The sequence below is a fragment of the Oryctolagus cuniculus genome, chromosome 11 (genome assembly GCF_964237555.1).
Source record: "Oryctolagus cuniculus chromosome 11, mOryCun1.1, whole genome shotgun sequence".
Lineage (NCBI taxonomy): Eukaryota > Metazoa > Chordata > Mammalia > Lagomorpha > Leporidae > Oryctolagus > Oryctolagus cuniculus.
The window spans coordinates 11,966,924-11,981,009 of record NC_091442.1 but is presented as its reverse complement, the minus strand read 5'-3'; positions in this window follow the sequence as shown (position 1 = coordinate 11,981,009).

Here is a 14,086-nt window from a genome sequence, read left to right as displayed (position 1 = left end):
TCAGAGTAAGGGAGTTAAACCCACATCCTGCAGGCCTTGAGATAACAGGAAGTACCCCCAGGTGGCCCACCTGTTCCCTCCACCTCCCTGTCTCAGTTGTAAGGTCAAACCAAACCAAGCCAGGTCTTGTAGAGACAGAAAACCGGCCTTAAGTGATCATAACCCCAGATTCCATTGAAGTAATCTGCCCGTACCACAGTGGTAACCAGAAAATCTGTTCTCTAAGACCAGATGACATCATCAAGAGCCACATTCAGCATGGAAAAAAAATACTGCCAGACATAATGGAGCAGGGGGCCAAGAACACACAGTGGAAACCAGGCAGCAGGGAAAGAGGAACAGGTGACCTTAGTGCTTAAACCGTCAGACTGTCACGCAATCACTAGCAATATAGACATTTTTAAAAAATGAAAAGTAGGGGGGCTTTATCAGAGAAATTGAATTTATAAAAAAGAATAGAGGGATATTTTCAAACAAAAAATAAAGTAAAAACACAATTTAGACAACATTCTATCAACAATTTAGACAAAGCAGATGAGGATGTTGAAGCTATCCATGCTGACACATGGATTAGAAGCACTGAAAACATAGCAGAGCTTTTGAGGAGGCCTGGAACCACTGTAACGGAAACTAACGAAGGAGGACAGGGGTTGTGGGAGAAGTGTGACATGCAGGTGTAGGACCCAAGGGCTCTCCAAGGCTGCAGACAAACATCACCAGTCAGGAACCCCTAGTGTCACAGGTGCAAGGGAAAAGGCCCCTCATGGCATCCGAGTAAGATGGCTGTGACCAGACAAGGAAAACCTTCACCCGTCAGAGCAAAGCCACACCTTTCCTGCAAGGGAGAGACAGTGAGTTAACTGCTGACTTCTTAGGGAGACAATGGGACTGGAAGACGATGGAACAGCCTGGATGGAAGTGCTGCAGGACGACTGCCCCTCTAGAACTTCCTACCACCCAAGCCGTGCTTTGTGATAAAGATGGAATAGAGGCATTTTCAGGGAGGCAAATGTTGCGAGAATTTACTGTCTGCAGATGTGCACTAAAATGAACACCCACTAAGTAACACAAGGCAGTTTTTCAGGCAGAAGGTGAAAGTGCGGACATGATGAGTGACAGCAAGGGTAACACACACACACACACACACACACGATAGCAGCCATGTCCTGTAGGTGTACAGTGTGTGCAGAATTCACTTGTGTGCCAAGGATGGCTCACGTGCCTGCCAGGAGGCTAAGCAGCGTCATGGTGGTGTCAGGCTCTTCACTGCCCAGGGAATGGGAAAATTCTAATTCAGACAGACCTCATGGTTGGAGGATAGAAATTACAATCCCGTGTGAATGTACACAAAGAGGAATGAAAAGATTAGAGTGAGCAATACCACTGAAGTTTGCAACACGGATCAAAAATATAAGACAGAGAAAAAGTTCTACAAACAAAAACAGAAAGGACACTTGAAGAGTGAATACTTACATTAAATAGGAGTCTTCAGAAAGTTTAATAATGCATATAATAAAAATTATGTATGGATTTCAAAATTTTTGAGGCAAAACAAGTTTAAATTTTAATTCCAGCCTTCTGCAATATGAAATATCCTCCTACAAACAGGCAGACCCTGTTTTCATCTGTAGAGAAAAATTAGTCCTTTCGTCATTTCTTGCAGAGTATTCTAAAGATACAGGTGCTTGGGTCATCCCAGAAACTCATAAACATGTTTGATGCTCTGGATGCAACTTGAGTAGTTTTGGAGTGGAATCTGGAAGGTGCATTAATTATTAGTAGTAGCATTTTAATATTTGAGAAGCAGAAGGACAAGGTCGGGATGTGGAGAGAGAAAGAAAGATCCCGTCGGCTGGTGCCGCAGCTCACTAGGCTAATCCTCCGCCTTGCGGCGCCGGCACATGGGGTTCTAGTCCCGGTCAGGACGCTGGATTCTGTCCCGGTTGCCCCTCTTCCAGGCCAGCTCTCTGCTGTGGCCAGGGAGTGCAGTGGAGGATGGCCCAAGTGCTTGGGCCCTGCACCCCATGGGAGACCAGGAGAAGCACCTGGCTCCTGCCATCGGATCAGCGCGGTGCGCCGGCCGCAGCGCCGGCTGTGGCAGCCATTGGAGGGTGAACCAATGGCAAAAGGAAGACCTTTCTCTCTGTCTCTCTCTCTCACTGTCTACTCTGCCTGTCAAAAAAAAAAAAAAAAAAAAAAAAAAAAAAAAAAAAAAAAAGATCCCGTCTACTGGTTCACTCCCCAAATGACAGCAACAACCGGGGCTGGGATAGGGCTGACGCTGGGTGCCAGGAACTCAATCCAGGTCTCCCATGTGGGTGGCGGGGTCGGCTACTTGAGCCAGCACCGCTGCCTCGCAGGGTCTGCATTAGCTGGGAGCTGGAATCAGGAGCTGGAGCTGAGACTTGAACCCTGGTACCCTGGTGAGAGATGCAGGCGGGCATCCTAACTGCTAGGCAGAAACACCTACCCCAAGAGCCTGCATTTTTCATCAGCTGCAGGCCACTCTTGGACTAATAGGTGCCTCTTGCATGGATGGGGGGTGGGGCCAGGGAAAATGATTGACATTAGTTGAGTTGCCGTGGAGTCAAGAGCAGGTGCATGAGTCAGTGCAATGTGACGTTGGAAAATGCGTGTCCTTGCTGAGGGACTTTGCAGAGAAGTCAGGGTCTCCTCCATTTTTACTCGGCTGGTGCAAGTAGCGAGCAGGCCAGCTGGGGTCAGGGATACAAGGCAGGGCAAGTGGCCATCCACACACTTGTGTGTGGATTTATTTCTGCAACTCAAGCATAGAAAGTTGTAAACAGGGCTGCAGCCCGGTGGGGAGAAGGAGCTGACGCTGCCTGTGAACCTGCAAGGCTCCATCTCATGCGGAACGCAGAGGTGCGTCTGCCCCAGGCCCGGTGCCTGCTGGACACGGAGCACACACGGCGGGGGCAGCCCAGGGAGGGCTGCGGTTTCAGAGGCCCACAGAAGCTGACTGTCCAGGCCGCTGGGCTCCTGGACAAACCAGAGAGTGTAGCCCACGCCGGAGGGTGTCTGGAAGGTCCTTGTGTGGCAGCCCCCGCCTGGATGCACGGAGCTGCTCTGAGCAGGGTCACCTCAGGCAGAGGGCCTTGGCCAGGCGGGGCACACGCCCGTCCAGCTCAGCATGCCCGGTGACATGTCAGGGTCTCAGATTCTCCAGGGCTTGCGGGCCCAAGGTCCTGGGGTCACTGGTCCAGCTTTGGCTCACTTGCCAATAGAAATTGCTCAGAGGCCAACGTCCAACCCAGACAAGGTTTTCTGGGGTCTATGCTCGGACGCAGGAAGACAGCACGGCGGGAAGAGGCTCTGCTGCCTGCCTCGGGTGGGAGCTGTGCAAATGCTTCTGTCGGGTTGCACACGGCACTTTGATCTGCACCCGCACCCGCACCTGCACCCAGCCTGGAGTTCTGGCCTATCCCCCTCAGCGTGCGACACTTCCCTTTGCACCCTGCTTGGTGTTCTGCACAAGTGTTGTGTTTTTGCATGTGACACACCCAAAATGGTGGTGTTGCTCACTACCACGCCCCTAGGTCACATGTCAGGAGCGTTGGGCCATTCTGGCCACGTGGGCAGGTTGTGGAAGCCCCGAACAGGGCTCTGGGGGTCTTCTGTCGTCAGGGTCTGGATGCTCCTTGCTCCTGATCGGTTTGGAACTGGAGAGCGATGCTTGTCAGGCCGGGAGGGGCTTGACGGACTCCTGCCTCCCTAGCTCCCTCTACAGGATGTTGGTGGCCATGCTAACTTGACAAGAAGAAGATGGGGGGTGGGGGGAGGAGAAGAATAAAAAATGGTAGAATTCTGTTTTGTTTTTATGTCGATAGATTTTTTATTTTGTTCGTTTAAATTTTTCAAAAAAATTTATTTATTTGAGAGACAGAGGAAGATTTTGCAACGCATTCCAAATGCCTGAGATTGGGCTGGGCTGAAGCTGGGACCCAGGAAGTCAGTCTGGGTCCCCAGTGTGGGTGGCAGGGACCCGATTCCTTGAACCAAGCCTGCTGCTTCCAGGGTGTGCATCAGAAGGAAGCTGGAATCAGAAGCTGGAGCTGGGAATTGAACCCAGGTGCTCTGATGCAGGGCACAGGTGCCTGAACTGCGAGGCTCAACTCCCCGCCTCGCTGTTTTTTTTTTTTTTTTTTTTTTTTAAGAAGTTTTAGGTTTACAGAAAAATACGGAGCGCACAGTTCAGGGTTCTCACACGCCTCACTGCTCCCCAGCTCCGCCATCCTCCCATGTTTTTATTTAAAAAGATATTTTATTTGTTTGAAAGGCAGAGTGACAGAGAGAGAAGGGGGAGAGAGAGAGAGAAAGAGAGAGAGAGAGAGATTTTGTACTTACTGGCTCACTCCCCAAATGACCACCAATAGCCAGGACTGGGCCAGGCCGAAGCCAGGAGCCAGGAACTCCATCCGGGTCTCCCATGTGGGTGGCAGGAATCCCAGGACTTGGGCCACCTTCCGCTGCTTTTCCAGGAGCACCAGCAGGGGGCTGGATAGGAAGTGGAGCAGCCGAGACTTGAACCACTGCTCCCCTGGGATGCGGGCTCTGCTGTGCCACCGTGCTGGCCCCTCCCCCACTGTGACCCTCCTCCCTGACTGTTCCTGATAACAGGGAGTGAGCAGCACCGCGCAGGTGCTGGCTGAGTCCCAGTTCACACCCGGGTCCCCTCGTGGTGTTGCATACTTTGCCTCGTGAGCTGCACCCACACTCCCGGTCTCAGACACGAGTTTTCCAGCCCCAGACGTGGTCTCGGCTGCACTGCTCACCCCTCAGCGCCCCCTGACCCCTGGCAGCCCCTGAGCTTTTTCATGGCCACGGTTCTGTCATGGGAATCACACGGCTTCTAAGTTTCCTTCAGTCTCGCTCTGGTGTGACAATATTCCCCGGTGTGGCTAGGCTGCAGCTGGCTTACGCAGCCCCCTATTAAGGGCTATCTGGATTGCTTCCAAGGTTTGGACACAGTTCACAAACACAGTGCTGCCAACATCCCTGCCTAACACAAGTTCTCAGCCCACGTGGGAGACCCGGATGGAGCTCCTGGCTCCTGGCTTTGGCCTAGCCCAGCCCTGGGTGTTGCCGCCACCTGGGGAGTAAACCATCAGGTGGACCACTCTCTGTCTCTCTGCTCCCCACCCCCTGCCGTAGCTCTGCTTTTCAAATAAATATTTTGAAAAGGATCCAGCACTGGGAATAGCAGGAATTCCTAGTAGTCAGGAGGAGAATCCTGCAGAGAGAGGGGCCTGACCTCCCTTGGAGGCCAGGGCAGGGAAAGCAGGGCCTGGTAGGGAACCCGGGGGCTCCCTGGGAAACAAACTTCCACTGCGGAACGCGGAGGCTGCAGGGCGAGAGCAAGGGCCGGGTGAGGACGGCTCAGACACACACCCTCATAGACAGCATCTCCTGGGGCCTGGGGAGGGAGGACTCGCCCCACCTAACCAGAGCGGGATCCTGCTCACAAGGCCTGGGAGAGGCCCCAGGCCGGGGGTGGGGCAGCTGAGCAATGTCCCGCTGTCCTGAGGGTGTGAGCATGCGCAGAGAGAGGGGTGGGGCCCAGGCCAGGCAGAGAATCGCGGCAGGTGCACAGTCATTTCTGGAAGGCGGAGGATGAAGGATGTGGCCGGAGAGCACAGAAATGTCTGGTTTTAGAGGAAAAAAGACCCAAAGCAGAACAGAAAGCTCCTGAAAGAAGGGTGCCTCGGCTTTGCAGCCCACAGCTCACCCGTGTGTGGTTTTTACTTCACATTCTGTCCACGCCCTTCCCCTTTATCGACGTCCTTTATCAACAAATAAAAATCATGGACGTTTAAGGCGTCCCATGGGAGGCTTTGCCACATACGGCAGGTTGTGGAGTGAGTACACAATCAAGCACGTGACCTCCCGTGCTCACTTTTTCATTCTTGGTGGGAAGAAGCCTTAAGATGTATTTTGGAGCCGGCGCCGTGGCTCAATAGGCTAATCCTCCACCTTGCGGCGCCGGCACACCGGGTTCTAGTCCCGGTCGGGGCACCAGATTCTGTCCCGGTTGCCCCTCTTCCAGGCCAGCTCTCTGCTATGGCCAGGGAGTGCAGTGGAGGATGGCCCAGGTGCTTGGGCCCTGCACCCCATGGGAGACCAGGAAAAAGCACCTGGCTCCTGGCTCCTGCCATCGGATCAGCGCGGTGCGCCGGCTGCAGCGGCGGCCATTGGAGGGTGAACCAACGGCAAAGGAAGACCTTTCTCTCTCTGTCTCTCTCTCTCACTGTCCACTCTGCCTGTCAAAAAAAAAAAAAAAAAAAAAAAAAAGATGTATTTTGGGCCGGCGCCGCGGCTCACTAGGCCTCCTCCGCCTAGCGGCGCTGGCACACCGGGTTCTAGTCCCGGTCGGGGCGCCGGATTCTGTCCCGGTTGCCCCTCTTCCAGGCCAGCTCTCTGCTGTGGCCAGGGAGTGCAGTGGAGGATGGCCAGGTGCTTGGGCCCTGCACCCCATGGGAGACCAGGAAAAGCACCTGGCTCCTGGCTCCTGCCATCGGATCAGCGCGGTGCGCCGGCCGCAGCGCGCCGGCCGCGGCGGCCATTGGAGGGTGAACCAACGGCAAAGGAAGACCTTTCTCTCTGTCTCTCTCTCTCTCACTGTCCACTCTGCCTGTCAAAAAAAAAAAAAAAAAGATGTATTTTGATTACATATGGTAATTGGGGCCAGCGCTGCGGCTCAGTGGGTGAACACCCGCGACCCGGCTGCTCCACTTCCGATCCAGCTCTCTGCTGTGGCCTGGGAAAGCCGTGGAAGATGGCCCAAGTGCTTGGACCCCTTTACCCATGTGGGAGACTCGGAAGAGGCTCCTGGCTCCTGGCTTCGGATCGGCGCAGCTCTGGTCATTGCAGCTGATTGGGGAGTGAGCCATCGGATGGAGGACCTCTCTCTCTCTCTCTCTCTCTCTCTCTCTCTCTCTGCCTCTCCTCTCTCTGTGTAACTCTGACTTTCAAATAAATTAATTAATTTTAAAAAAAGATATACTTTGAGCAAATGCCAAGTGTGAATTCCTCAAAGGTGGACACAGGCTGCCTCTAACTGCAGTGCCCAGGCTGCACCTGCAGGCTCCAGGTCTCACTCCCCTCCTAGCTGACGCTCTGGGCCCTTCGAGAGGCAGCTCCACGGTGTCTCCGCAGCTGTGTCACCGGTCCCCATGATGTCCTGAGACGACTCTCCCAGGCCGATGGCCCCGGAGTGTGTGAGCAGAGTCCTCAGGTTTCTGCTGCCTCGCAGAGAGGCGGTGAACGGGAGGACTGAGCAGGCAGCGGCATAAACACCGTCTGCAGAGAGCCAGGGTGGGCACTGCTGGAGATGCTGAGGATGATGAAGATGGTGAAGAGTCGAGGCTGCTGAAGAAGAGCCGCAGGAACTACAGCGCCCGTCGCTGGCCTCCATCCTGTCATCGTGTACGACTTTGATGGACATTGCAATTAAGTGAGAATAATCTGCATTTTGGGTGTTGAATTTATAGATAAACACATGCTGTCACTTCCCTAATTGTTTCCACATTTGTGTTGGTGCATATAGTTTTAAAAATATATTTATTTGAGCCAGTGCCGCGGCTCAATAGGCGCCGGCACACCGGGTTCTAGTCCCGGTTGGGGCACCGGATTCTGTCCCGGTTGCCCCTCTTCCAGGCCAGCTCTCTGCTGTGGCCAGGGAGTGCAGTGGAGGATGGCCCAGGTGCTTGGGCACTGCACCCCATGGGAGACCAGGAGAAGCACCTGGCTCCTGCCTTCGGATCAGCGCGGTGCGCTGGCTGCAGCACGCCGGCCGCAGTGGCCACTGGAGGGTGAACCAACGGCAAAGGAAGACCTTTCTCTCTGTCTGTCTCTCTCTCACTGTCCACTCTGCCTGTCTATATATATATATTTGCTTATCTGAAAGGCACAGCAGCAGAGAGAGGGAGAGGTTGGCCTTCCATTTGCTGTTTCTCTCTTCAGGTAGCCACAACAGCCAGCCCTGGGCCAGGCCAGAGCCAGAAACTCCATCCGGGTCTCCCAGACAGGTGCAGGGGCCCAAGGCTTGGGCCATCTCTGCTGCTTTCCCAGGCCTCAGCAGGGAGCTGGGTCAGAACCAAGGCAGCAATATGCCCACACACACACCCACATACATGCATACACACGTACACTCCCACACACACATGCGCACACAAAAAGGTGGTTCAAGTCCAGCGCCAGGGAGCTCTTCACGGTGATGAGGTCAGAGGGCCAAGGGACCCCGGTCCCCCCTCGGGACATCCCATCTCAGAAACGCCAACTCTGTCTCCCCCGCGGCTCCGTCCCGCGGTTCCCTCCCACGCCCAGCTGGCAGGAACCCCGTGGGTTCAGAACACGGCCGGACAGGTCTGCTTCTCAACACTCTGTCTCCCTCCACGGTCCTGTCTGCCGCCGCCTCCCACTGATCCTCCGGGGCTCCTGCTCCCCGCGCTGTCCACACTGTCCAGCAGCTCACTTGGGCCCCAGAGGGGCTGCCGGCTGGGGCGTCTCCCACCGATCCTTCGTCCTCGGCTCAGAGTGAGGGCTCAGAGTGACTTCAGTGACTCGGATGACAGGCCGCGTGCTGGCGTCCTCTGTTCGGCGACAGGCACTAACCAGGAGCCTTCCCTCTGCCCTCCGTGCGATCCCCTTCTCACACCCGTGCCAGGTGCCCCTTTGGAAATGAGCGCTTTTTGGGTAAGAATTCAGGGAGCCTCAGCCTAGGTAGGGTCACCAGCGGCCAGGGGCGGTGCCTCGAAGAAGCCCCATAAAGCCCCAGTAAAGTCCCGGGTACCCTCAAACACAGGGGCACCAGTTAACCTGGCTCTTGACACCATGTCCCCTGCCGGGGTGCCTGGGCTCGACTCCCCACTCTGGCTCCTGACTCCAGCTTCCTGCTCATGCGTAGCCCGGGGCACTGCTGGTGACGGCTCAAGTCAAGAGTTCCTGGCTTCAGCTGGCCTGGCCCTGGCTCTTTTGAGCATTTGGGGACGTCTCTCAACCTCAAAAAAAATAAAAATAAAATAAAGTGAAAATAAAGCTGTCATTTCTGGTCTCTGCCTCTCAGGAGCTTGGTGTCACTGGGACCGTGGATGCTACCCACATCCTCTACCAGGCATTCCCTGCCGCTGTCCTCCGTGGAAGCCGTCCAATCGCTCTTCAGTCTCCCGGTGTAGCCATTAGCAGCTCCCGGGGAATCAGAGCCACACAAAGGCCTGAAGTCAGCGTGCTCCGGCCCGGGCTCAGCTACAAAGCTGTCTGAATGCTCGCCGCTTGCAAACGACTTGGCAGTCTGTGTATGGATCGGCTGAGGTCTGCAGGGGGGGGGGGGCGAGAACGCGCCCGCATACATTAGCCACCCATTGATTGCTCCCCCCACGCCGTAACCTTTGTACACCAAGATGAGAGCACAGCCCAGACCTGATCAATCAACTCAGCCATCAGGAATCCTGCCTAATCCCCGGCCTGCTCCAGCTCAGGGGTCCTGGAGAGGAAAAAAAAAAAAAAAGGAGATTGAGTTTGTGCCGTAAACACAGGGACGCAGACAGGCCTAGCAAGGGCAAGGCGGCTGCGCTGATGGCTGCTGATTGCACCTCCGGTCTGTGACTTTCCCCACCCGTCCTGGGGCGAGTGCGCGGTGACGGTGACATCGGGGCTCTGAGGCCAGGGACGCGTGCAAAGTGGCTGGGCCGCAGATTGACGTGTAACCCTGGGTGCGTGTTGATGACTGGGGCGCGGAGGGGCAGGGGACTCTGAACTTCTTCTCTTGGCGAGAGGCTGTCCGTGAGTTCTTCCAGGCCAAGCAACTGAAAACCCAGCACCCCCGGGCCAGCCATCCGCTACGGCTGTGCCGCATTCAACAGAATCGAGAGACCACGCCCACTGGAACTCTGTGTTAAGAGGCGCGGGGTGCAGGCTTAGGTGGTGGTCTGTGTCCAGGCCCAGACGACTGAGAAGTCCAGATGAAGCCTCGTTTCGCACGAAGTCCAGAAGGAAACACATTTTGCAGGACCCAGCCCTCGCCCCAAAGTGGAATTTTGAGAACCAGGGAAGAGGTGTGGAGACGGCGCTCATTGCCACAGAATTTGTCTCAAAAAGGCTCAGAAGACGCGTCAGCTTCCTGTTCGTGGCACACAATGCCCACGTTAGTGCGAGTTTAGCATCTGACTGCCACAGAGTCTCTGACAGTTCTCCAGCCGGAACTTGGCTCTCCCAGCGCGCTCTCGCAGCTCTGGGGCCCCTGATACTCCCCGCGTTCCTGGGCTCCGGCCCCGCCCCTCACCCGCAGAGCCAGCTGGGTGGCACCCCCGCATGGCTGGGTCCCCATTTGCGGCCGCTGACCCTCCTGCCTCCCTCCTACAAGGGCTTTGAGAAGACGCTGGACCCCCGGGAAGAGTCTGGGTTGGTGTTCCCATCTCAGGACCCTTGGCTCAGTCACCAGGTCCCTCCTGACACGGAGGGCGGTGCATTCCCGGACTCTGGGGATTAGCATGAAGCCAGTCCTCCGCAGAAGCGCTGTCAATCAAAGCAGACCCGATCTCCGGCTGGGCCCCCCAGGGGCTCCAGGGGCCATGGCTGTGTGCCCGTCTCGGGGGAACTGGGGGACCCTATGCCGCCCTTACTCGGGGACACAGGCTGGGGCCGTTCCCCCGTCAGGCTCTCTTGCGAGCCCGGGCAGGACACCTGGCAAACCAGGGGCTGGTTCAAGCTTTAGCTCAGGTGACACATGGGAAATCGGAGGGCACCAGCCCCGCACCCTGGGGCTGTTGAGCGGCGTCCAGGGAGCGCGTTAGGGCCCAAGAGCAGGCCCTGCAGGGGAAGCACCCGGGATGGCCGAGGCCAGGGCGAGCCTGTGAAGGCCACACAGCCGGAGGCGGCACTGGGTGTCAGCCCACGACCCCGGCTGAGTCCCCATGTCCAAGGCTCTGCAGCTCTGACCTTGACCAAGAGCACCCATCCCCCGCGTGGTCATTGCAATGATCTTAAAGAGTGTCAGTGTCAGGCTGAACTCCCGGGATGCCCTCGCACTGTTCCTTTGTCAGCAGCTGTCTCGCAAACGGCTGGACTCCGCGTTAATTCCCTGTATGGCTGTGAACTTTGCCTTCCAACCGTGCAGAACGTTCCGGCCGACGGCCCTGTATTACACGTCCTGTCTCGGGCCGATGTTGGGGCCGTGTGTCCCGGCCTTGACTCCCACAGGTGGCGACTCCTTGGGTCAGCCTCATTTACTGCAAGGGGCGAGGTGGCCGGGACCAGGCGGGCGTCTAGGGGGTGCAGGATCTCCCAGGGCTGCTGAGCGGGCAAAGGCTTATGGGAAGGCACACCGGCTGAGGCCGATGCTCTGGGTGCCGCTGGCCCCTTCGGAGGGGATACAGCGGGGAGGAGGGGCCCTACAATTGTAAGCAGGAAGGCCCCTGGCACTCCGGGGTCTGGCTCGTCCTGTGTGTGGACACTGTAGGCTCCTGGGTTGCGTTCACTTGGCAGTGGGACTCCGAGGAGTGCTCTCTGTCTTACCTGACACCCCAGTTAATCCATGCATCATTCATCCGCTCAGTCAAGACCTAGTCTATGTTTCTGAAAAGGAGAAGGTGTGTGTGTGTCTCATAGTCTAGTTCATTCCTAAATGCCTTCAACACAGTGGATCAGGCTAGAGCCCAGAGCCAGGCGCTCAATCTGGGTCTCCCACACAACCACGCGAGGCGTCACCCGCTGCCTCCCAGGGTGCCCGTTGGGAGGAAGCAAGAGCAGGGTCTGGACTTGAGCCCAGGCTCTCTGATAGGGGATGTGCTGTGTATCAGGAGCGGCTGGTGCCGGGAAGCCAAGTGGAGCAGGGAACGGTGTGGTTGGGCTGCAGGGGGTGGGGCCTCCTCAGAGGTGTGGAGCAGAGACTGAAAGACAGAGAGCAAGAGACAGGCTGATCTCTGGGGGGAGGGCCTGTGCAGAGCAGCATGTGCAAAGGCCCTGAGGCAGGACCACGCTTGCGTGGCCACAGCACAGTGAGCGAGGCAGGTGGACACACAGAGGCCAGGGAGGAGTGGAGGTCAGCCCACGCAGGGCCTGGGGCCGCTGTGAGGATTTGCATTTCCCCGGCGAGGCAGGAAGACGCTGGGGGGTGTGGACCGAGGCGGCTGTGTCAGCTGTCTGTTTCTGTGTGGCGACTGACCACAGACAACACGCAAACTGTTTCATCGTCTCTGTCCAGCACATCTGGGCTGGGCTCTGCTCAGGACTTTACAAGGCGGAAGTCGAGATGCTGGCTGGCTGCATCCCCCACCCCGCTCCACCACCCTCCCAGAGCCGGGCTGGGGAAGGGGCCTCTTGCAAACAGCCTGAGTCGCTGGCAGAATCACTTCCTTGAGGGAGACGGGCCAGGGCCCTGCTGTCTCGTGGCCCTGAGGTCACCACGGGAGCCATGAGCTGTAGCTCCCAGCTCCTGCCGTGTGGCCTCCCAGGGCTCACTTGGGGTCCCCCTCTGGTTATCTCGAGCCAGCCGAGTCACGGCCTGACGCCCCTTCGCATGCACAGCTTCTGCCTGTGCTCTGGGGAGGACGGCACCCCGGGAGCGGGCATCCTGGGGTTGTCGTAGAAGGCTGTCGACGACAGAGTCAGCGCTCTGGCTCGTGGTTGAAAGGATCACACTGGGTTAAGGACAGACCGACGGGAGGGGTGGGGACTGAGGGCCAGCCCCGGAGCTCGGTGAGGAGACGGCGAGAATCGTGGCTGCGACCGCGGTGTTGCCGTGGAGGCGACACACGTGGCTGGAGCCTGGCTGTGTGGCTCTAAGCAGCTCAGGTGCTTTTGTAAAATGGTTTGCGTGAGAGCGAGGAAGCCTGGCTCCACGTTTGTTGGTCTGAGAAACTTGAACTTGGAGCTGTGGGCGTTTCTCAAGGTTAGGGAGGGAGCAGGCACTCAGCCTGCCAGCGGTGCCTGCGCTTCAGTCCTGGCTCCACCTGCTGACGCCAGCTGTCAGGGCAGACCCGGGGGCCCTTGTGTCCCTGCCCTCACTCGGGACCATCCCATCAGATGGAGTTCTCAGCCCTGGCTGCACTGCTGGCCCCGCGCCAGGTTGTGAAGGTTTCCGACGGGGGCTTTCTGCCTGTCTTCCTCTCTGGAACTCAAGTTACAAAAAGGAAAAAAGTTTATCAAGACATGGATAGATTTTCAAAGAATTCAGTTTGTATTGCTTATGGAATTAAAAGTATACACAGGGGGCTGGCACTGTGGTGTAGCAGGTAAAGCCGCCACCTGCAGGGCCAGTATCCCATATGGGTGCCGGTTCTAGTCCCGGCTGCTCCACTTCTGATCCAGCTCTCTGCTGTGGCCTGGGAAAGCAGTAGAAGATGGCCCAAATGCTTGGGCCCCTGCACCCACGTGGGAGACCAAGATGACGCTCCTGGCTCCTGGCTTCAGATCAGCGCCGCTCCGGCCATTGCAGCTATTTGGGGAATGAACAAGTGGATGGAAGACCTCTCTCTCTCTTTCTCTGTCTCTCTCTGCCTCTCTCTCTCTCTCTCTATTTCTGTAAGTCTGCCCTTTAAGTAAGTAATAAATAAATAAATGTATACACAGTCTCTTGCTTTGAGGTTTTCTTTTTATTTTAAAGTGAAAATAACAATACACTATTGATCCAGATAAATCTCACCTCATTAAGACCCAAACTGTGGTTTTCCATCCTTTGGGAGAATCACACAGAAAAGAAAACGAGGCCTGCAGCTTTATCAGCGTTTTTCTTTCCATCTGGTTACTGAAACAATTGCAGCCCCCGAGACTCCACAACGACAATTTGGGGAAGAATTACAAATGGGCCAGGAGTCGGCTCGCCTGCGTGGTTTTGACTTGAATTAGATGGAAGACAGATGAGCCGAAGCAGGGCTGTGATGCCGCCGAAAGTCCTCGCGGTGTCACATGGAGCAATAAAGGTGCAGGAATTGAGCGGAAACATATGTTGCTCAGAAACGAGCTGTTAGCTACGAGCTGTTCTGTTGTTGATGTTATCGCTGCGAAACCCAATATCACCCCGGGAAAGGGAGCAAGGCCCTCAGCTGTCGGCTGAAAGGCTGCCTCACACTTC